Raw genomic sequence first — 25,480 nt, forward strand, 5'->3', positions numbered from 1 at the left:
GAAGCAAACTTCGGGTTGCTCGTTTATGCGCACAGGGCATACCGACCATCCCACCTTGACGCTCCCTAACTTGACTACCTTGGAGGCGTCCGCTGCAGATAGCCGAACCAATGCTACCTGCATCCTTGCCAAACTTTTCCGTAGCCAAACGGCTGCGGTGGGCGTCTCCACTTCACACTGTCGCCGCAGTGCCGTGACGAGCTCTTCGACTTCGGTGATCTCGTCCAGGTCTTTAACCCTTAGATTCACCTCCGTCGTGAGTGCCCTCACCTTGACCGTCTCGCCTAAGACTTCCTCCGCCAATTTCTTGTAGGCGGTGCCCTTTTGCGAGACGCCCCGTTTCAGCTCGAGGATCATCTCGCCCATCCGGGTACGTCTTATTCGACGTACGTCGGCGTCGAGTTCACCGAGCTTGACGTCACTCCTCATCGCCTTCAAGTCCGTTGTTTCATGCTAGATGTTAAGTGTTCAGCCTGTGCGACCTCTGGTCGAAGACGGTGATTCTGTATTTTTTTTAATTTAAGAAAAAAATCGCATGAACTCGTGGCGAGTGCAGAGGTATTCTCGGCTTGCAGTGGGCGAGTGATTGCATCATCAATATCTTCCCATCCCCGATAGACGTGAGGACGTGGCCAGCGCCGTTTACGACCATTCAAAATACTGGAGCTCTCGGACTCTGCACATTGATGTTGGAGAGCAAACCCCATGCTTCCATCCGTTAGTTCCTTGTGCAATTGCGATTGTTCTGGTCAATCACGGGGTAGTAACTACGAAATCCTCGGTCATCATGGTCATGCTCACGATCTCAACTACACAGAGAAAAAAAAAGATGGCATTCCAACATTTTCTAATTTTTCCCTCTCTTACTAACTGTACAATAAAATAACATGGATTGTATATATCACAAAGAACCATGGCTCCGTAAAGTATTATACACGCCTAAGCCTGCCAAATAAATGAACTTCGAAAAAAAATTCTAATTTTATTTTAACAATATGGAAAATTTGGTGTTTTTAAGAGTAAAACTTTTTATTCGAATGAAAAATTAATTGATTTGAAAGTTTTTTCTCAGTGTAAAACTTTTATTTTCACAGTGGAAGTTCTCAAAACAAAAATTGTAAAATATTTAATGATACTTTAACAATTCACAATTTCGGCAACACTGACAGGAATAAACAACTTAACTGGCAACGAACGACTATCTGTCAGTGAGTTAAAAAAATATTTTCCGGGGAGTGCACTCCGGATCCTGGACTTTTCAGGTGCTTTGACCAGAAACCGCCGCTTAGGAACCGACTTAAAAGCAAGCACCAAAGGCCGGTTACCTCCGCCATCCAGCACAGATCGACGTTTCTTCATCCTCGATTCTATAGCTAGCGGTCATGTCGATGGGACGGAGTTTCGATTAAGTCCAATTGCTCTGGTAAGCTTACAAATGCAAACTCTAACAGTCTTCGATTAATGTTTAACATATTGTTAATTTACCGTATGCAACATACACTCAACAAGAGATTGTTCATGGTCAGAGGTAAGGTTGTTCGGGATGTAACCGTTTACCTCTTCATCAAACTGCCGCAAATTGGAACGGTGGAAATCACCCAAAAATAAACCAGGTATGATCAGGAATTACAAAAATTTCTTTTTCTGTTGTAAAATAGAAAAAAACACAATTTGACAAATTAGCTGCACTTACAATTCTCCTTTCAGAACAACAATTTTCATCTCGTGCTCAGTATCAATCCCACCCAAACCCATCAATCAGCTTTCATCCGAACGGTAGTCCAGCTACCAGTGCACAGAAAATTACTCACGGTGTCCGTCCGTCAGTGATGGACGTGACTATTTTCCCCCGATTCTAGTTAAAATGCAGTTTGGCCTTTCTCGGTACTCGACAACACAATCGAAAATCCCAACATTGAGCAAAACCGTAAGGCCCCCAAGGATGCATTTACCGATTTTAGATCATCAGCTGTTTAAAATGCTTTACAGTTTGGATAATTTGTTCTCCCGGATTCATCCACCGGTCCACGGCATCGCCATGTCACACGCTGGGGTAGACGCTTGTATTCATGTGCCAAATGTATGTTACTCTGAGTCCTATGTAAATATTAATATTACTAAAAAAGGAGCCCCTAGCATGCATATATCTTCTTGAATGAATGTAATTTTAACCAACGAATGCTGAATTTATCCCACCATGTGCCAATGCATTGCATCGTGTGCCACGCTGTTGGCTGATCTGATTGAAGGGCAGCCCAACAACACCGGTGAAGAGTTCAGTTCGCTTGAAGGAACCCGCTCCAGAGCTGAAGCGAAAATAGTAGTGACGTGCAAATAACTATTATCAGCATCGTTGTTGTTGTCGTCGTCGTCGTCGGTGCTGTTGGTTAGATATAAAGTGTTCACCGTCACCATTCCGTGCTTTTGTATCGATGATGGCCTGTGATCTACTCCTGTGCGCATTCGGAAGCTGACGAGTTTGGAACTCGACTGCACTTCTGTTGCTTGCATAGCGTACCGTACTTTCCTAACTGTGCCAAAACGCCGGACACCATGAGGTGGAACGATTTGAATTTTAAACAAACGGAGTGAACATGCCATGGATGGACAGATAGGTCTTGGGGCTTGATTATACCAATTTGCTATTCCGGCACATACGTCACACGTGATTGACTTTCTTCCGAAATGATCGATCGACAAATTATTGCTCGTGGAATTAGATAACAATTTATATATTCAATCGAAAACAATAGATTTCAATACAGATTTTTATTATTATTTCATAAAATGTCGATGCATCTATCAGTAAAAAAATATTTAAAATATCCAAACGATATCACGTTATCACATTTAACGAAAACCGCTTCGGACGACCTTCTCCCATGGCGGCGTCGATTGCGACCGGGCCATCTAAAGCATCTAAATTAGATCGTTCTTCAAGACATTAAGACAAATCTCATCATCAATCCACTTTAACAAATGGCTCTTCCTCGCCGGAGTTTCGAAGTTCAAAGCTTCAATCGGCGCAATCAGAGCCACCGACCGTGCGTCGCGTCGTGCCGCTGCCGACCGGACTGTCCGTCAGTCATTCAGTCAGACCGAAATGAAGCAAAACCCGCGTCACGTCTATAAGACAGAGAGGGGTGCTTTCCGTTTGATGGCTTTTCTGCACGCCGAAAACTGACCATTAATCAAAAAGGTTCATATATTCTCGATTTCGGCTGGATCGGCTTGTTTTGGTGTGATGGTGTTGCGATCGGCCATCACAACAGATCCCGATGCCTGCCCGGGTGGTTCCGTGAGTAGGTAGATGCATCTATTCATCGCAGACGCTTAAGACAAAAGGAAAAACGAATTACAGTCAAAGTTAATAATGAATGAACGTCTTCGAAGTTCGAACTGTGGATTTTCGTTTCGTTTGTTCAATGCCCAGTCGGTTCAGTTTTGCACTACAATGGTTTTGATCCTTTCGTTCGGAATCGTTTGCTTCTATTTTCATTAGGGGAAAATACCTATTCTTGGCAGTCTAAGACATTCGCTAAATTGAATGATAAAAATAATGAATAATTACACTAAAACACAGTTATAGTTCAACTGGTATACATTTGTATGCTCTTCCTTTGATGATTGGTGTTCACTTAATATAATATCGTTTACCACAAACTTAGTAAATTTAATATAAAGTAACAGGTCAAAGTATCTTCTATTGACTTCTCCAAATAAACAAAAGTGTGCGTGACTTCGCTGTATTCATGTCAATGTATGCTGTCTTCCTCCAAAAGTGTTCGTTATATTTTTGCCGCAACGAAATTACCACCCACTTTTATTTTATATATCTTATACAGTGACGTTAGTGTGCGAGAAACAGCGCTTGGAGAACTCAATTGGCATAGCAATTTCTATTATCAGCAATGATTTTGCTCCCTTCAGCAACTAGACATGGAAGTAGAAAACTAACAATGTATTGGTGCCAGATGCTAGTTGTTTATATCCTCTAGTAGTAAAATTCATTCACAATAATCGGCCGCACGGTCATCTCGCTTCACTCAATTTTGGAAGAAATTTTTATTAATTCTAGAGTGCTTTGAGAATAGGTCGTATGTGCAAAAGAGAGTCTCTCTTTGCCTCCATTCTCTTTCGATTATTACAGATCTATAATAAAATTTACTTCAGATATCTAAAGATTATAGCTTTGTCTAGCGTTCTGAAGTGAAAATGTGGCAAAACATGCAAAACTAGCTTATGTACAAGCGAAAGAGAGCGTGAACGAAGAGAGCCTCTCTTTTGCACATACGACCTATTCTCAAAGCAATCTAGAATTATCAAAACTGGCTTAAAACAAAACATGAATTTTAGCCTTGGCATCAATTTTATGTCATGTGGAAGATAGGCAAAAACATTTAAACACATTGTAAAACAAATTTTACCCCTTATGCGGCCAACAAAAACAGACGTGAATGGCAGATAGGGGACCCGTGTACCCAGATATTGACAATTTCATAACTTTTACCATTTTCAACCTATTTGAATAATGTTGGCCATTTTGGAGAAGGAAACTTACATACTTTTTGTCCGCTGCCAAGATTTACATCTTTTGTCTTTTGTGATGCCTTAGAGTCTTCACGCGTAAGCAAAAGTCTATCAACCAGTTTCAAATATGCTCTTTACGGTCCTTAGATTTGAAGGTCCTTACATGATATGTTTGTTTCATCAAAATAATCATGGGGGTTGTGTACAACGACGTAAACTATTGTCGAATTCGTTTTTAAAAAGTTCCAACCTAGGTTGGAACCAGTTCCAACCTAAGTGCTGTCAAAGTGTTTTTTTATTCGCTCAGGTTGGAACTAGGTTCGCACTAGTTCCAACCCCAAAGCTGTCGGGTTCGCACTGTGTTGCTTCACGGTTTCGCACCGGGTTCACCAATACAAATGCACTTCAACTGTCAAAACCACGTGGGTGGGTGGGATCATGGAATAAACAAGCAGAAGGAGAAACGAAACTGTCTGTTTATTAAAATAAAATGCGCATTGAAAATTTTTTTTTGGGAATTTTGTGATATATTTGTAATTGTAGTTTTAAATGAAAATAATCCAGTACTGTTGTCTAGATTCAGTTTTAAAAATAATTGTTAGGGTAGTTATATATTCATAAGTTCATTCAGGTTTTCCTCACATTTTGTGTCCTAAATTAGGTCGGTGGATGGAATTATGTAGTTTGGGAATTCCTCTTGAAACCCGTTCACAAAATCCGCTAGGAATTGGCAGAAAAATATAATTGAGGAATACCGAATAGAATTATTTCTTATGCAGAATTTCTTCTGAAATTCTTCCAAAAACTCTTTCGTGCGTTTCAGAATTTTCTTCGGGAATTCTGCCAGAAATTACTTCAGACATTCTTTCAGTAATTTTTTCTTGAATTATCAGGCATTCCTCCATATGTTTTTCAAGGGATCCTTTCGAGATGAATTCCTTTGGAAATTCTTCTAGGAATATCTTTGAATTCTGTTCCAGGATTTTCTCTGGAAGTTGCTTCAGGAATTAATTTGGCAATTCCTACAATAATTCCTTCAGGGAATCCTTCTGGAATACAGGAACTTACTCGAAGTTTCCTTCAGGAATTGCTCCGCAAGTTTCATACATAAATTTCCCTGGAAGTACCTTCAACCTTGAGCAATTCTTCCGGGAGATTCTTGAAAATAGGCCCAAAACCAATAGGCACGGGGCCCAAAATCCGGCAGAAAATTTTCCCCAGGTGTGAGGTTCTCTTTATTAGGAGAGGAAAAAAATAGCGAATCCTGGAGAATTTTTATTTCATGCTTCTGAGTGCTCTACAAAAAAAATGGTAGAAATAGATGAATTTGTGTAAAATAGAAAATCTCTTTTACATGAATTCAATACGGAATTCTTGGTATAAAAATGTGCACGGGATTATTGAATATAATTAAATAGGGAAACTATTCCGATCTCCATCAAATATATTCATCACATCGCGGAACAAAGAAACACAGCACCAATTTCGTCGCATCTTTTTGTCAACATGCGTGCTCACTGCTGAAAAAAACTACAAAATAAAAAAAAACAAATCAAATTGCATTCCAATGCTTTATTTTGATGGAATGAATATAGGAGCCATGAGATGAATTCCAGGAGCAGTTCCCCTATTTATATCCGCCCAAAAGTAAATTCCACTATCCGCAAAAATCTGTTCACGCACTTGAACATATTTATTTATTTATCATGATCTGATTAGTCAAGACCAACGCAACGCACTGCCAGTGCATTGGATGTCCGCGATCATCTGGATCATATGTTTCGAATCAAAACAAACACGATACTACGCACACCAACATATCCAATGACAGATGGAACTGAAAATGTTTTTTTATTCAGGGTTCGGGTTGGCACTGACCCAGGTTTAAAAACGAATTCGACATATGTAAAACCAAATCTATACACATAAGATTGAGCTGGAGCCACCTCATTCGTACACTACGTTTCACAGTCGAATAATTGATAATACCCTAAAAGTAGGCAATTATTTATGGTTGAAATGCGCTATGTAGGAACGGGAATGGTTATGATTTTTTGATGAGCTTGGAAAGTATTAAAGTTGCAAAAGGAAAACGGTTCTGTCAGCCACATAAGGCTTAAAATACTACGGTGTGGCTATCACTTTTGATATAATTCATGGTCTGAGTAAAAATCTGAATAGAAGCATTTGTATTCTAACACTTTTTAAAAATAAATGCCAACGCCGGATATTTTGTTCGTAGTTTTGCTAAAATCAAATCACATGGAATTGTGCGTGGTATTTTTTTAGCGTGTGTTTGATATGCTCACAAACACATTCTCTCGCTCTATTCCGAAGTGCGCTGCTGTCAAAGAAAACGAACAGTCCCGATTTTATTTAGTGAAACATAGAGCAAATATTGGATAAATTTGCTATATGTGGTGACAATCAAGTGGTAATAAAGTGTAAAAAGTAGTTTACGTACCTAATTTGTCGTATCATACACGATAAAGAGAAGAAACAGTTTGCTTTTCGTTTGCTGCTTTCTTGGGCAATGCAATAATGGCAAGGATTTCGTGTGTGCAAATTTGTTTCGGTGATTAATTCGTCAAATCTTGCTACTTTTACACAAACTTATTCAAATGAAAGCCTAGACTTAAAATTGTGTGATTGAATCAAATTTATGTTCATAAATAGTGTATGTTTGCTGGAAAACGCAAATATTGTTGAGGGTGCCAACAAATGTCGCACCCTGCCAAAGCCGTATTCTACCCTACATCCCATTCCGCAACTGAGAACAGATCAGCAATGTTCAAAGAAACCGTTCTGCCATTCACTTTTGAAAACTTTTTTTTATAAGATGGCAAGAAAATGAAGAAACTAATGAAAATATATCACGATGGATTTTTATGTTACATAGATCAGAATACAAATGCAATACGAATCAAGTCTGGTATCGTATTCAGCTTGTTACTCAAGCAGCTAATTAGTTCGTCCAGTTCAATAAACTCAGATTTCCAGTTTTCCTACCCACTTTTTTTCAGCAGAAAATAAGATAGAAAGGACAAAAATGATGGGGGCTGTCCATAAACCACGTAGACTCTTGAGGGGGAGGGAGGGGTTTCGGAAAAGTCGACGTTAGTCTACGAAGAGGGGATGGGGTAAACCAAAAGTCTACGTAGACTTTTTTACTTTTTTTTTTTTTTTGAGAACATTTCATACAGCAGCTTTGTGCAAAGTTCACTAGTTTAATTTTTTTCAGATTTTTCCGTTTTTTTTGCAAGACTTTACCGAAATAGTCTCTCGAATTTCTCCAGAAAAATCTTATGGATTTCACTGAAGTAATAGTTTGAACTACGGTTTAAAAATATCATGATTTCAACAGCAAATTCTTTCAAAAACTTTCGAATTTTTTTTTCAAAATTTCTATTTGGATTATATTACAGATTCTACTAAAATATCTTTTGATTTTCGGCAGGAACTTCTTTAGAAACTACAAATAATTCTTTAGAATTTGCACGGAAAATTATGTCGCACTTCAACGGAAAATTCTTCAGAATTTACAATGGAAGCATTTTGGCTTTTCCAACAAAAAATCATTCTAAAAGACATTCTTTGGAGCTTGTAAGCGATATTATCCGAAATTTCCTAGAGAAACACTTCAGAAATTCTACTTAAGGTTTTCTGGAAAGTCCCCGGGAATTTTTCTAAATTTCGGAATTTTATGGAGGAATTCTTTTGACATACATATAAACGAAATTTTTCAAAATGTCCATGGGGAATTCTGAGAAAATTTCACAATTTCTTCGGCAGTTCTAATGCAGATTCTTTGAAATATTGATGGAAAATCTTCAACATTTTTAAAAGAAATTATTGAAAACTTTCACGAGAAAATATTTGAATTTCATACCAAAAACTATTTGAGTTTCCACAAAAAAATTACTGCATTTCTTGTAAGGAAGCATTTGTAATTTTCATGAAAATGTATTCGAAATTTTTACAATAAATTCAATGAATTCAAAAATTCAACGGAAAATTTTCCATAATTTGCACCGAAAATTATTCGGAAAACTCTTTGAAATGTTCATAGGATTTTTTTTTCAAATTTCCTATTTCGCAAGAGAAATTTTAAAATATCGTACCGTTTTGCTCATATCTCGAACACTCGCTTTTAAATAGCCATTTTGGCGTTATTCATGTAATTTTCTCCATAGAAGCTTAAATTCTTCTGCAATATTGATCTTCAGTATGGAAAACTAATGAAAACTTTAGTTTCAGGGCGCTAAAATGCCAGTGTTCGGGATACGAGCCATATTCGGAATTTGAGCCAAAACGGTAGGTAACCAAATTCCACGGGAAATAATTTTAAGTTTTCACGGAAAATTTAAAGAGAAAGACATGAACACCGTCTTCGACCAGAGCAGAGGTCGTACAGACTGAACACTCAAACACCTAGCATGAGACAACGGACATATAACACCCAGTAGACCAGTGGAGAATTTTTCGATCACGAAAAGTTTCCGCCTTACCGGGGCGGGAATCGAACCCACACTCCATAGCACATGCATCTAGACGATTGACGTCGCTAACCGCACGGCCACGAAGCCCACAAATCACTCGGTATTTCAACGGGAAAACTTTTGGAATTTACAAAAAAATCTTGGTTTTTCAACGGATGATTATTTGAAGGGATATTGGATGGGATTTTCAAGAAAGACATCAGAATTTTTACGGAGAGTTCTTTGAAGTATTACCTGGAAAATTTGTAGGTTATCAATCGGGAAATTCTACGAAATTTCCACGAAAAACTTATTGGAATGTAGACTTTAGGTTCTCGGAGTTTCAATTCGAAATTCTGAAAAATTCTTCGGTTTTCTAAAAATTTGAAATGGCGTGAAGAATTATAGGTCAGATGCGTGACAGATTTGAAACAGTGGCACGCCAATGCAAGTGTCGGTGACGATGGTGCACACCTCTAGGAGGAATCAAATTCAACAGAAATGAAATTAATTGGCTTCGAGATTTAGTTTCAAGAGCTATGGACAGATGATTAAATTTGATTTCGTTTTGGATTGATATTTGTTTTGTTGGATTTTGTTCAGTTTGATTTCGTTATGTTTGAAATTTGAATTTTACTGTAATGTTCACAAGGGATAGGGAAATGGATTTAAATAGTTGAATTGTTAAAATCTGTTTTTCTTTTATTTTCCCAATCATATATGATTTTTTTGAAAAATTTAAAAAAGTCTACGTAGACTTCAAGGGGGTGGGGGAGGGGTTTCGGAAAAGTCTACGAAAGTCTACAAGGGGGGAGGGGGGGTTTGAAAATATGAAATTTCGGTCTACGTGGTTTGTGGGCAGCCCCTTTATTCGTCTTTAGATGTTGGATGGCATTCTTAACTTCCCTCAAGGTGGGGGCTGGTTGGCTTCCATCGTCCGCTGAACCGACGTAGTCATCTCCTCCGCTGCGCTGCCTTGACTTTCACTGCCTGTACTCTCAGCGCCATTCAGATGTTCCTCGTAGTGCTGCTTCCACCTTTCGATCACCACACGTTCGTCCGTCAAGATGCTCCCATCCTTATCCCGACACATTTCGGCTCGCGGCACGAAGCCTTTGCGGGATGTGTTGAGCTTCTGGCAGAGCTTGCGTGTTTCTTGATTACGGCAAAGCTGTTCCATCTTCTCGCACTCCGCTTCTTCAAGGCGGCGTTTCTTCTCTTTAAAAAGGCGGGTCTGCTGTCTCCGCTTCCGTCTATAACGTTCCACAATCTGCCGGGTACCTTGCTGCAGTGCGACCGCCCGCGCTGCGTCCTTCTGCTCCAGAATCTGTCTGCACTCTTCGTCGAACCAATCGTTCCATCGATTTCTTCCCACATACCCGATGTTGTTCTCCGCTACGTCGTTAATGGCTGCTTTAACTGTATTAGTGTATTCCAGCAGTCCTCAAAAGGGGCCCCATCGAGCTCACCCTCTTCCGGCTACGTTGCCTCGAGATGCTGCGCGTATGCAGTGGCGACATCAGGTTGCTTCAGTCAGTCGCTCTAGGTCGTCGGTACCGAACATTGTTGATGACGGATAGTTTTGGGCGCAGTTTAACTATCACCAGATAGTGGTCAGTGTCGATGTTAGTGCCACGATATGTCCTGACGTGTATAATGTCGGAGAAGTGCCGTCCATCAATCAGAACGTGGTCGATTTGTGATTCTGTCTGCACTGCCGTAATCTGAAAACGTGACGTATACGCCATTTTCCAAAAATGGTGTTAACGAGTAGTACTCATCGAGCTCTTTAACAGGAAAATGGCAAACATGCATGTTGTAATTTGGCTGTTACGTCACTTTCTCAGATTACGGCAGTGCAGTGGTGATCTCCAGGTGTACCGATACGGAAGGCTGTGTTGGAAGTAGGTGCTGCGAATGGCCATATTCTTGGAGGCAGCGAAATCAATTAGTCGTAGGCCGTTTTCGTTCGTCAGCCGGTGTGCGCTGAACTTCCCAATAGTCGGTCTAAACTCCTCCTCTTGGCCAACCTGAGCGTTCAAATCAAGTTCCCACCGGGGTTGGGCAGCTATCGTACTCACGTTCCAGCTGCGCGTAGAATGCGTCCTTATCATCGTCAGTGCTTCCGGAGTGTGGGCTATGGACGTTGATTATGCTGAAGTTGAAGAACCGGCCTTTGATCCTCAACCTGCACATTCTCTCGTTAATCGGCCACCACCCGATGACACGCCTTTGCATATCGCCCATCACTATGAAAGCTATTCCCAGCTCATGTGTGTTGCCGCAGCTCTGGTAGATGGTATGATTACCTCTAAACGTTCGCACCATTGATCCTTTCCAACAAACCTCCTGGAGCGCTACGCTGCCGAATCCACGGTCCTTCAGCACATCGGCGAATATGCGTGTGTTCCCGATGAAGTTGAGAGATTTGCAGTTCCACGAACCGAGTTTCCAATCGCTAGTCCCTTTTCGTCGCAGTGGTCTTCGCCGATGGTTCCGGTCCGTACTCTCTTGTTGATTGTTAGTTGCGTGAGTTTTTTTTTGCTGGCTTGCAGGGCCTGACACCAAACCCCCTAAATTTCCGGAGGACCATGGTGCACAGTTTCACTTAGAGTACCTCGCTGGCACTCGGACGATGATCAGCCGCCCCTAACATGGAGAACAGACGCTGTTGTGAGCAGATCCTGACATGGAGAACAGACGCTCAATAAGATTTGCACATCCGGAGAGGAGCAAACTCCACCTTCCTTTGTCAGCATACGACCATAGTTCCCACCGGGGTTGCTCGTATCCCTGCCAGCACCACGGGGAGGTAGGGATAGGAGTTGCTGGGTAAGAGGCTAAGGACCGCGAGATGGGGTCTATTTTATTCCTTTAGGTACGCGAAGTACCAATGGTACGCTTTACCCAGCATTTGCAGTGCCTTATAAAAGAGTAGTAATGACAAAGAAATATTCAGCTCGGAAATAGGCATGTTGTAAATCATACGCCTATTTACTTAGTCACTTTTTACAATAAGAAAGCTGGCCCTCCTTGGCCGAGCGGTAAGATGCCCGGCTACAAAGCAAGACTATGCTGGGGGTGGCTGGGTTTTATTCCCGATTTCGATAATGAATAAGAAGAAGAAGCTGTTTGAAAAGGGTATTCCCCGTTAGGCATAAGTATGTTTAGCATAAGGACGTATGCCATAAGTACGATAGGCATAATGGACGTTAGGCATAACATATACCAAAGAACATCACATGACATGAAGAAGGCAGAATTATACCAATCGTCCATTATGCCTAACGTCGCGGACCCGTTTGAAAAGATTATTTTAAATTGGATGATGGTACACAGTAATGCCAATATTTAACTTTACGGCCATGCAGTCTTGATTAGTAAAAACGGGTTTATTCGTTGCCGTACCCCGATCGAATTACTTTGATGGTAGAACGGCCCTTACGGAAACCATACTGGTTGCTAGATAGGCCACCAGCACACTCTGTATAATCCGACAATCTATTCAGGATGAACCTCTCTAGCAACTTTCCAGCTGTGTCGAGTAGGCAAATTGGCCTGTATGCCGAAGGGTCCCCCGGCTGCTTGCCGGGCTTCGGTAATAGCACCAATTTCTGCCGTTTCCATCGATCTGGGAAGTTTCCTTCGTCCATGCATCTTTGGAGGCAGCTCCTAAACATATCTGGATCAGCAAGAATAGCGTGTCTAAGGACCAGGTTTGGAATATTTTCTGGGCCTGGTGCCTTATTGAGCTTAAGTTTACTTGCAGCTACGATAAACTCTTCGTTAGTCACTAGCGGTATCACATCGACTGACTCGTACGGGGTAGCGGGCCAGTTCGTGAATTCATGCCTCGGTAGCAACCCTTCGACTATTTTGGCCAACATCTCCGGACATTTCTCAGGTGGCATGCTGTTAGTCCTAGCCATCAGTTAGTCCTCCCCATGGATTGTCGTTTGCCATCCTGCACAGCAGCTCAAAGCAGGCTCTCTTACTACATTTGATCTCGTAGTTCAGAGCTCTGCTCGCTGTCTGGAACACCCGGCGTCTCTCGACCTTTTCAGCGTCGGTTTAGGCACGCCGCGTCGCAGCCTTCTCTTTGCTCGAAAACAGGTTCTACGAAGGTGTGCAATTGTGTCAGTCCACCAGTACGCAGGTTGCCGATTTCCGGGAGGTTTGGTCCTCATAGGCATCGTCGCATCGCATGCACGAGTTAGTACATCGATTCATCGCCACTTAATCCCGTTGTTCGCGTCTCACATTGTAGTGATTCCTTCAAGAGTTCTGGGTTGAACTGCGAGGTGCGCCGATCCGCCTTGTGGTTGCGACGGGGGTATACCGGATCATAAAACGAATTTCACGATGATCACTGGAGGTATGCTCCTCATGAACCTCCCATTCTGGCTCCACAGTCCATCCCGCGCTGCAGAAGGTCACATCGATGCATGAAACACCGCTCGGTCCCCTGAACGTTGGCACTTGGCCTTCGTTCAGCAGGACTAAGTTCAATACCGCTAGCGACTATAGCAGGGTATGAACTCTAGCGTTTGTGGACCTGTCGCCTGCTACAACTAATGGTTTTAAGCCAGTTAGTTTCGCTGCAAGAATGTCCACTACCCTAGTAAACTGCACTATACTCCACCTGGGAGGACAGTAGCAGCTACAAAAGTAAACACCGTTTACCTTTGCTATGACGAAACCCTCATCATCTGGTGATGATAATATCTCCTGGATGGGGTATCGCCCATGGCCACCATCTGAGACTCATCCGCAATCCAACTGCCGTTTCCAGCAGGGACAGCAAGGCTACATCAGCTTTACTCTCGGTAACCAACTGTTGTAGCAGCAGTTGAGCCGCCTCGCAGTGGTTCAGGTTTAGCTGTGTTACCTGCGTGTCTGGATCCTTTTAGAGGCCGGAGAGGCCTGGACACCGGTAAGGTGTTTGTTGTCTGTACCTGAGGGACAGATCAGACACCTTGGTGCAGCCTGACAGGTGCTAGCTTGGTGGCCTTCAGCCCCACACCTACGGCATAGCTTACTACGATCAGCTCCTTTACAGTCATAAGACTTATGACCGTTGCCAAGACACCTGAAGCAGGTCTGAAGCAGTTGGCTTATATTTAGCGGAAATACCGACCAACCCACTTTCAGTTTTGCCCTATCCATTACCTTTTTGGCCTCAGCCTGAGGCACTTGGAATGAGGCAACCTGCATTCCCGCGTAGCTTTTGCGTAACCGAACCGCAGATTCCTTGATCTCGACATTGCACTGATCTCTCAGTGCGTCGACCAGGTCTCTGGCCTCGGTTACTTCATCCAGGCCCTTGCACTGGATGTTCGAAACTGGGCATAAGGCTCTTACTTGAACCCCATAACCCAGGACCTCCTCCGTCAACTTTTTGTACTCAGAACATTTCTGAGCAGCATCCCGCATAAGACCAGAATCATCTCGCCTTTCCGCGTCCTTCGGATGCAGTTGACATCTCCTCCTAGGCCAGAGAGTTTGTCGTTAACTCTCATGGCCTTCAAGACATCGGCGTAGCTTTTATCATCAGTACTGACGATAATCGCCTCGCCTCTGTCTTTACGCTTACCACTGCCATTGGAAGGCGCACCCGTCTTCTCCTGGGCTCTACCCTTCTTAACAGTGGTGCGCATCGCTCCACCTGCCGCATTCTTTGCGGCCTGCTGCCGTTGCCTTCTCGCCTTCTTGGGATTCACGACCTTCCTTACAGGCTAGGCCTTTCTCCCGGCGAACTTCAGTCGTCCTCGATGGTAGAGGCACTGGTTTCACCGGCTTGGGAGGGCCGTCCTTCTCCTCGACCTTCTCCCGTCTCTCCCGTCTTTCTCCGCCTGCTTCCGCACCTTAACTAGTTTGCGAAGTTCTCTCTCCGCACTCTTGCCTCTAGTAGGGACCTCCACTCTGACTTGGCCTCCACTACTAGGGCACAGAGCGCCTGCACAGCAAGCTTCAGGTCCTTGCTGTAGTTAACCCGGTTGTCCAAGAACGAAATAATCACGTCTGAAACATCTGTGATTACCTCCATCGTCTGGCCACTGCGTTCCTCGTGGTTCGACATCACAGATTTGATGTGCGGGTCAGGGTGGGGCCGTCCATCTTTACTTCAACCGGCACCATACTTCAACCGGCAGGTCATAACTGTGGAAGTGCTTAAGCAACACTAAGCAGCGAGGTGGAAATGTCCTAGTGGGGGCCTAGTCCTAATGTAATGCCAATGATGTAGAAGAAGAGAGTGATATTGTAATTGGCATCTAGGCTAATAAAATGATAACAATAAACATCTGAATCACGTGCTTTCAGATCCAAAATGCAAAGAAAATTCAAGCTATCACATTTAGAATTGAATCGCGGTAAGCCACCGCCCAAAGCTTCCTCACAGCCAGCATGTCGCGTCTTATCAATGACCCTAAGGAAGAGACCATTTTCTAAAGTGCGCGTGAAAAAGACTCAAAAAAATGTTATTATCTTTTTAATAACAATTATTATCTCTAATGATGGGTTCCATGAACGTGGTGGTAATTCGGCTTTTCCTCTCCGCCTTCAGTTCCTCAGTATCGTCTGTCTGCTATTCACACATGTACTTGCTTTCCAGCGCAATGCACACACATGATCGCGTGGTCCAGTTCGATCGCTGTTGTCTGATGGCCGTGGCGACGGTAACAACAACGACGACAGACGACCGCGATCACGATGATGATGATGATGATGCGTTGAAAGTGCATCATGAGCGAGTAATGTGATGAGAATTTGGTCGTCGTCAGTTTTATTTCGTTCAGTCTTCCTTAAAGAGCGCGCCATTTATTCTGGTTGTTATTAAAGTTATTCCCCAGAGTTGTTGTGAGGTACATTACACAATGGGTAAAATGGCCATTATCCATTAAAATGGAGCATCCTGAAGGACTTTCAGAAAAAAAACATGGAAAAAATAAGTCTATGGTTATTCCTGGATGTATTCTCTGGAATACATCTGGACGGCTCTTACTTAAAGAATTTCAAAATAACTCAGGTGTTTTATATGCGTATATCGTTACTAAAAACTTTTTGGGATTTCGAGTAACAGTTTTTAATTTTGAAGTGGATTTCGTCCATTGTGCACCGTAGCTGATTGGGTGCCCTGCGCATCTATGGACTGATGGCGACGATGAACACAGGAAGTTCCATCGGGTGCTGTTCCAGGTCCAAGGGTATAAGTTTTGCGCAAATTAGATGAAAATAAGCGAAGGTAAACAGAGTAAATTAAAATGGAGTACTTAAAAAAAGGTGATCCGGCTACGGCAATCTTGTGCGGTTGCGGATCGACTGCGGATAAATGCAGTTTCAGCGCCGTGCAGCACCGACTGGTCTTGATCGTTTGCAAGCATCGAATTTCCAAGCGCATTTTTTCGAGCCGAGGAGCAGCAATGGTGGTGGCCTAGGTTAGGGTCGGTCGGTCGGTCGCTGCCATCCTGATGAGATGGAAGGCGCAATTTCAACTGCCAGTCCAGCCCGTGGTCGACAACGTCGTCGCCGATAACAGCAAACCGTAAAAGGGGAAATGTCTTTTAGTTCCTCGTGATTTCAATGGCCAGATCGAAAGAATCGTAAAAATAGCGCAAATTAATTCGCGGAATGCACTCCGGCATTGGATGATAGCATTGAACGATTCGATGCCGGCGCAATGGTTTGGGCTGCAAACGGTTTGAAAAGGTAGCACAATTTCTTTAACGGAAGGTATTCATTTTAAAATTCCTCTCCACATAATTGTAATTGCAATGGAAGCCAGGAGCTGGTTTTTATTTTGATTGCGGAAGCTACTCCATTGCGGTTAGTGTTGTATCCTTATTCCTATTCTAATTACATTGTTCACGTTGCAGCGTATTGATTTGTTATCGTAAACATCATTAAAATGGTTTTCAGTCTTGATTATTCTTGTTCATCTAAACCAACAAAGGTACAAAATGAAAGAGCAACTAACTGCATTTTGGCCTCTAAAAGAAGTGCGTATAAATTTAAGATGGAATCTACTTGAATTTTTCACAGCAAACGAAAAGCTCATAGATCTGTAGATTTCAGGTTAGTTTTTTTCGTTTCATTCTTACGCCTCAATTAGGAATCAATATTCGAGCAACGCCTAACAATATACCCTTTGTCATCAATAGAGTTTGTTACTGACAAACGCACCTTGCAACAAGCCTTTGTCAGAACCTGAACATAATATGACAAGAATCATTTGCCTTGCATGCTCTGATATTTCCGAGAATACGACGCTTTTTTGTAAGATTCTCGAATTTTTCCATGAAAGCAGAAACTACGATAGCATAAAACCGAAATTTGCTGTAGAGCAAATGCAAAATAACGAAATGAAAAGCTAGCAACAAAATTGTTTTCTTTTGACGTAAACTACGTCTAAGGGGAAGACAGGGTGTAAAACCGAAATTTCCAAATTCGAGACCGTCACGAAATTAGGATAGATTTCAAACGCTAATAGCGTCTTTATCTTTCGATGATTTTTCGAGATTTGCTTATCAATAGATTCGGAAACTCTCCAGCAATTTGCCAATTCTATTGATAGGAGAGACTGGGTAGACTTGATCCCCTTTTCTGATTTTCGATATATCACAGCCAAAAATAAATAAACATACGCGATTTCCACACAGACTCTCTAAGAAATATAGTATTTATCTTTACTGATGTATGACAGTCCTTAAATTATTGTTGTTAGTGATACACAATCGATTTTTTGCAGTGCTGTCAAAAGTCGACTTTTTAAAATATTTGGGGGAAATTGATCCTTCTCCAATAACTTGCTTTGATAAAAGTGGAAAGGTGTTTTCAGATTTTTAAATATTCTTTCTTCAAAATACTTCATATACATGAACGATTTTTGTTATTGAATTCGACAGCACATGCAATTTTAAAATTTGGGGAGACTTGATCCCCTTTCTACCATATCTACGCAATAAATAATTTTTCCTGCCAATCCTTCATCAAATCTGTCAAATGTACAAAAAAATAGAAACCTGAGAACAGATTTATATTTTTTTGAATTTTTTTGCCAAATTTTTGTATGGGGTACTAATGGGGGATCAAGTGTCCCCATATTGAGGCAATAACTTCAAATCCAAATATCCTAAAATTTTGATGGAATGTTGACATTTTTATCAGTACAGATCATTAAGCATATTTATGGCTTTGTGCTGTGAAAAAATGAAAGCATTTGGTCATTGTTATAAAAAGTTGTTCAAATTTTGCGTGGAGAATAAAATAATCTTTAGGAAGGTCAAAACATACAAACCGCCCTACAGAATAAATAAGTTTGTCAATCCAAAAAAAACTCACCACATAAAAGTCATTTGTCTAGAGGATCTGTACTAAAAAATACGCTAGAACAAAACTACTTTAGTTCTCGATAAAACGATAAAAATAAGCACAGCCAAGATATTTAACAATTAAATAAAAAAATTTAACAAATGGTTTTCGTACGGCCGAGTTGCCGAATAATATGCAATTAATTGTAATCAAGTGTCGGTCTTTCACCGTCATTAGTCGTCTGAGTACACGCGACCGCTTACGTAAAGACAATCAAACTCATCAAATGCTTTAGCCAAGCAAGCCTTTGGCACAGCAGAGTGCGATTGAATTCGCATTCTATACCGTCCCGCCCAGCCCGTTACTGGGGGACATGGAGTGCGATCCTCTCGTTTAATAAACAATGTGCACTCGCTTGACTGTGGATATACAACAGTAAAGCACATGTGGAGATTGGGCAAATCAAGCATCCGAAAGATATTCAATTTGCAAAAAAGAAAGCTAACCGCGGTGGAGGTTGGTACTCGGATTCTGATGGCTTTTCCGCAAACGTGACCTTTAAGTGGTCTTGTTGTGTAGGGGTTATCACGCCTATCTAGAGAGTAGGAGGTTGAGGTTCTGAGTCCTCCAAGACACGTGGATTCTTTTCGCAAATTTCATATCAATTTGTCCATTTCGAAACATATGCTGTGAATATGCACAGCCAAGATATTTAACAGTTTAAGATAATTTTTGGTTGAAATTCGCTATTGGGTCATGTATACAACCTAATGTTCATATGATATTACGATTCTCATTGCACTAAGAGGTTTTACGTAGTTTACGTCGAGCGGTCGTGTCTTGTACACAACCCTTCTGATTTTTTATTATCCCAAGGTACTGAAAAAACTTTAAAGGAAATATTTTTAATAAGAATCGTTCCTGATAAAGAGACAAGATCTAAGGCCACCATCGTTACCAAACAAGAACGATTGGTACAGGTACTTTTAATGAAAATCGCTAAACTTCGTAAATGAACTTTTTTTTACTGATTGATTTTTTTACTCACCTGTTTGTTCTTTTCAAAATGTAAAAGTTTAATGTGTAATTTTGAGATTTTAAAATGTGACATTCGTAAATTTTAAACTAAAATCTAGAATTCAAATAATCTAAAAATGTGTAAATCTAGAATAGAATAATTTTACAGAATGTTTACAATAAATGTAATATAAAATGTTTTTGTCAAGCTGATACCCATGAAATAAAATCCCACACAAAGCCATCCGCCCCCATCAGCTCTGCTCCGGAAACGAGGTAAATCCTGGCACTTTTCGTTATTCAAAATAGACGTAATATCACATGTGATTTATGACGTCAATAATGCGCATCAAGGTAGATGTGATATTACTTTATTTTTACTTGCACCATAGTGCCCTGGCTTATACAATAATGGACAAAATATTCGTATGAATTCAAACATATTATGTACTATAAAAAGAAGCAGAATATTTATGTCTATCAGTGTGAACACAAGCCTAGGTTCAAGCGCCATTACTCGCCCTGTGGAATGAGAGAAAAAGGAAAAGAAAGACCAGACCGCATCGTGCTTTCGTGCTGTGCGGTTCTTTCTCTCTTTGCGGAAGGAAGTTTTTAATACTACCCGAAGCTATTTTAATTTCAACGGTGCTTCTTAGCGCTATTTGTACCCACTGATCCCGTTACGATCCTTGCAAGGACCCGTGCCTTCGTTTTACGTTGGACCCGTTTGCGGAAGTAAAATTCCGACAAGCGGTGGTAATCCTGCAGGGACACCGTTCTGGGAAAAAAACCTCTTAGAAGGTCACGTCTCCACGCTCAGCAATGAGTATTAACAAAAACAAGAGGAAGGGGAGTCTCTGAATTCTCCACTTCCTTCAAAGAAACAAGGTTTCAAGACCGTCCTGCCCAAGCGCGGAAAAAATAGAAGGAAGCTGGAGACTTCAGATATTCCTTCTAAATCTAATGTTAACATTGTTTCTTCTCCTATCGAACTGAGCAATCAGTTCGATTTGATTAATGATGAATTGAGCAAATCGAATCTACCTTTAGCCCAGGTGATTCGATTCATGCGAAGAAACAAAGGATTCCGCCAATTGTGGTATCTGTTGCCGAGTTTTCTGGCTTTCGGAATGAAATCTTGAGTAACCTTCAGGGGATCAAGGTTTCATTTCAGATTGCTAGGAAGGGTGACTGCCGCGTTTTGCCGGGATCCTTTGACGATCGCAAACGTCTTCTTCACTATTTAACTGAGAAGCGCCATAAATTCTTTACATATGACGACAAAACTGAGCGATTGTTCAAAGTCGTCTTGAAAGGTCTCCCCAGTGATGACAAATCACTGGATGAGATTAAAATTGAAATTTCTCAATTACTTGGATTTTCACCAGTCCAAGTAATTAAGATGAAAAAATCCCATTCTGGTACTTCCCAGAGGGCATTAAGAATTTTATTTAGTTCATTTTAACAAAAAGTGAACTAAATAATATGAAAAGTTTGAAAGGCCTGTATTATGTCTCATGTCCGTGTTACATGGGAACATTTCCGCAGGCCTGGGGGAAATTTCCTAAAACCCTACCCAGTGCCGTAAGTGCCAAAAGTGGGGTCATGGAACCAAACATTGTCACATGGATGCTAAATGCATGATTTGTGGTGGAACCTCTCACGCCAAGGACGCATGTCCTGTGAGAGAAGATTCCAATAAATTTAAGTGCGCAAATTGTGGGGTAATCATAAATCCAATTTCTGGGAATGCCATTCACGCAAAAGTTTTGAATTCTGTGCAAAATTGATGACGGAAATTCCAATCGGATCCCAGATTCGACGGTAGAAATTTATCAAACGCTCAAATTTCGAAACCGGTTACCGGTCGAGCAATTCATACCCACCACAATTCACAAACAAATTTTGCCGCTCGTCAACGGGTAGCAAGCACTTCAGTAAATTCCAATTTTTTCCAATGTACCTACGTATGCAAACATCGCTGCTGGTAGACCAAATTTCTCTTCTCAAAATGAGGTTTATACCCATGTCCCAACGGAAAATAACGGTCATGTTGCCAATTCAGGTAGCATGACTGCTTCCGATTTGATTTTTATCTGAACAATTGCATCACATGATTGATGCAACGTTCAAAGCAAATACCATTCCTGAAGCTGTTCAGGTTGGTATAAAGTACACACAAAAATTGTTATCGGACTCCGTTTCAATGGATCCAAATAATTGTGTGAAAGTTCTAAATTGGAATGCCCGCTCTCTAAAGGGTAAGGAAGATGAATTATTCAACTTCCTTTCAGTTCATAATGTGCATATTGCCATTATAACTGAAACGTATTTAAAACCAGGACTCTCCATTAAAAGAGATCCAAACTATTTTATCTACAGAAATGATCGTCTTGACAGCGCCTGTGGTGGGGTCGCCATTGTCATTAATAGACGTCAGGAAAATATATTAAGCTCTTTTAGTGGAATATATTAAACCGTCTAAGACGAATTAAGTACTGTCCATTTAATTCCATTCCAGACGAATTAAGTACTGTCCATTGGAATTAAATGGACAGTACTTAATTCGTCTTAGACGGATTAATAGACGTATCAAACATAAATTATTTTCTTCGTTTGAAACCAAAGTTTTTGAAACTTTGGGAGTTTCTGTTGAAACAAATGTTGGACAATTTTCCTTCTTTGCAGCCTACTTGCCTTTTTCAATGCAATGGGCAGCAAAAGAATTTGTTGAAAGCTGATCTTCAAATTCTGACTCGCAACAAATCAAAATTCTTCGTAATTGGTGACTTCAATGCCAAACACCGTTCATGGAATAATGCTCAAAGCAATTCTAATGGTAAAATTTTATTTGAAGACTGTTCTGCAGGTTATTATACTTTTCAATATCCCAATGAACCAACTTGTTTTTCATCCAGTCCTTCGACAATTGATTTAGCTTCAACGGATTCAAGTCAGCTGTGTGGCCAATTGGTAACTCATGCTGACTTTGACTCTGATTACCTTCCTGTGACATTTGAAATCTCACAAGAAGCCATTTTATAATCCAATCAGCTCTACTTTTAATTATCATAGAGCTGATTGGGATTTATATAAAACATATATCGATAGGAATTTTTGATGTTAATATTCCGTTGGATACCAAAAGTGATATTGACAATGCGCTCGTATCTTTGACAAATTTAATTGTTGAAGCCAGAGGCATTACAATGTCTAAATGTGAAATTAAATTCAACTCCATTATTATTGACGACGATCTTCAGCTACTGATCCGTCTCAAAAATGTGAGGTGAAGACAATACCAAAGAACTCGCGATCCCGTTTTGAAAGTTATTTGGCGAGTATAGACTTTGAGAATAATGTCTCGAAGTTGGATCCCAGTTCGAAACCCTTTTGGAAATTAACGAAAATTCTTAAAAAACCTCAAAAGCCAATTCCAGCGCTTAAAGAGGGAAATACAATTTTATTAATAAATGGCGAAAAGGCTCAAAAACTTGCTCAGCAGTTCGAGAGTGCCCATAATTTTAGTCTAGGTCTCACCAGTCCAATTGAGGATCAGGTTACACGGAGCTTCGAAGACATTATCAACCAAGATGATGTTTTTGACCCTTCGTTGGGAACTAATGTGGATGAAGTGAGATCTATTACTAAAAAAATTAAAAATATGAAAGCCCCGGGTGATGATGGTATTTTCTACATACTTATCAAAAAACTTCCTGAGAGCTCTTTATCCTTTTTGGTTAATTTATTTAACAAATGTTTTCAATTGGCATACTTCCCAGATAAATGGAAAAACGCCAAAGTTGTTCCAATTTTGAAGCCGGACAAAAATCCAGCTGAGGCTTCTAGTTATCGCCCAATCAGTTTGCTTTCTTCTATAAGCAAACTGTTTGAAAAGATAAAATATTAAATAGAATGATGGTTCATATTAATGACAATTCTATTTTTGCTGATGAGCAATTTGGTTTTCGCCATGGGCATTCAACCACTCATCAGTTATTAAGAGTTACGAACTTAATTCGGCTCAACAAATCTGAAGGATATTCGACTGGAGTTGCTCTTCTTGATATAGAAAGCATTTGACAGTGTTTGGCATGAAGGTTTGATTGTAAAATTGATGAATTTTAATTTTCCTCTGTACATTATTAAACTGATCCAAAATTATTTATCAGATTGCTCACTGCAGGTAAACTATCAGAATTCTAAATCTGATAGATTACCTGTAAGGGCTGGTGTTTCCCCAAGGCAGCATATCTGGGGCCCATTTTGTATAACATTTTACTTCTGACTTACCTGATTTACCACCAGGGTGTCAAAATCTTTGTTTGCAGATGACACAGATCTCTCAGCCAAAGGGCGTAGCCTTCGTGTCATTTGTGGTAGATTGCAAAAAGTTTGGATATTTTCTCCACTTACTTGCAAAAATGGAAAATTTCCTGAATGCTTCCAAAACTCAGCTTATAATTTTCCCACATAAGCCGAGAGCTTCTTATTTGAAACCTTCTAGCAGACATATTGTCACTATGAATGGGGTTCCAATTAATTGGTCTAGCGAAGCTAAATATTTAGGACTTCTGCTAGATCAAAAATTAACTTTTAAAAATCACATTGAAGGCCTTCAAGCCAAATGTAACAAATATATTAAGTGTCTATATCCACTTATAAACAGAAAATCAAAACTTTGTCTTAAGAACAAACTTTTGATTTACAAACAAATTTTTAGACCTGCCATGTTGTATGCTGTGCCAATATGGACTAGTTGCTGCAATACCAGAAAGAAGGCACTTCAGAGGATTCAAAATAAAATTCTGAAAATGATTCTGAAGTTGCCTCCGTGGTATAGTACCAATGAACTTCATAGAATTTCTAATATTGAGACATTGCAACAAATGTCCAACAAAATAATTTCCAATTTTAGACAAAAATCGTTGCAATCTTCTATTGCAACGATTAACTCCTTGTACCCTTAGTATAAAATAGGTTAAGATTAGTTTAAGTTGAAAACATTGTAATTCCTACATGGTTCAATTCAACCAGCGGAAAAATTCTAACTGCCAGAGGCAATTGAAATGTATTAATAATAACTAAAAATATAACATAGCAAATAAGGATGATAGTGTTAAGAAAACATGGAACACCTAGTCTAAGAGATGAATGCATGTATTAGATAATTAGCAAATAAAATTAGCCAAAAAAAAAAAAAAAATGACAGTTGTGCGTTGCTTCCGTATCGAGTGGTGTGCCCCCAAAAACGCGAGCACTTTGAAACTTGGATTTCGTGAGGAGTGACCCTAATGTCATGACATTCCGTGACACTTTTTTTAAAATTCTGTTATTATGCCTCACACTTTGTATTTAGAACAATGGTATGTTCGGCAAAGTTTTAGGATCCTTTAAGCATTACATGTTAATCAAAAAATTCGAATTGTAAATAACTTTTGAAAAAAGATTTCTGTTATTAGCAAATTAATAATAGCAACCCCTTGACATTTTTTGACATTTCCCATTACTGTTCCGGTGAGCCGAAAACAAGAGATCTTTTTTCGAAGTCTGTGGCGAGAAACACCTTTCACTTCCATTTTTTTTTTTTTCCTAGAACAAGCCTGAAATCGGCACGACTTTCGTTTCATTCTTACGCCTTACTCATTTTTCGCAAAAATTTTCGGTATGTATTTATAAAAACCCAGATTAATCCACCTAGCGGTGATGGTGCCTTTCTCGTTCGTTCAAAAGGTTTGGAAAAATCTCAAATAACACCAATATGTGGATTGGTCTTATTTTTCATATTCGTTTATATGCATAAAAAAAATTCTCGCCAAACGCAATTTGTTGCAAACAAATCGGATGAGCATAAGAGCAAAAAATGGCATTTTATTTTGTAGTTTTAAAATTAGTATTTTCGCCATAACTTTTGACCCAATTGTACAATCCGGCCAAGTTTCTATAGGAAACAATGGGACAAGATTCTGTGTCGAATGGAATCTGTTGTGAGCGACCTGAGCGAATGCAACTTGTTGCGAGCAAACCGGTTGAGGCCCGAAAAATGAGTGACGTTTTTTACGCGATTTTTTCGTATGAATTTGTATTTTGGCCATAACTTCTGATCCCATATTTCGATCTGGCCAATTTCAAATAGGAAATAATGG

The sequence above is a fragment of the Armigeres subalbatus genome, chromosome 1, assembly GCF_024139115.2.
Source record: "Armigeres subalbatus isolate Guangzhou_Male chromosome 1, GZ_Asu_2, whole genome shotgun sequence".
Taxonomy (NCBI): domain Eukaryota; kingdom Metazoa; phylum Arthropoda; class Insecta; order Diptera; family Culicidae; genus Armigeres; species Armigeres subalbatus.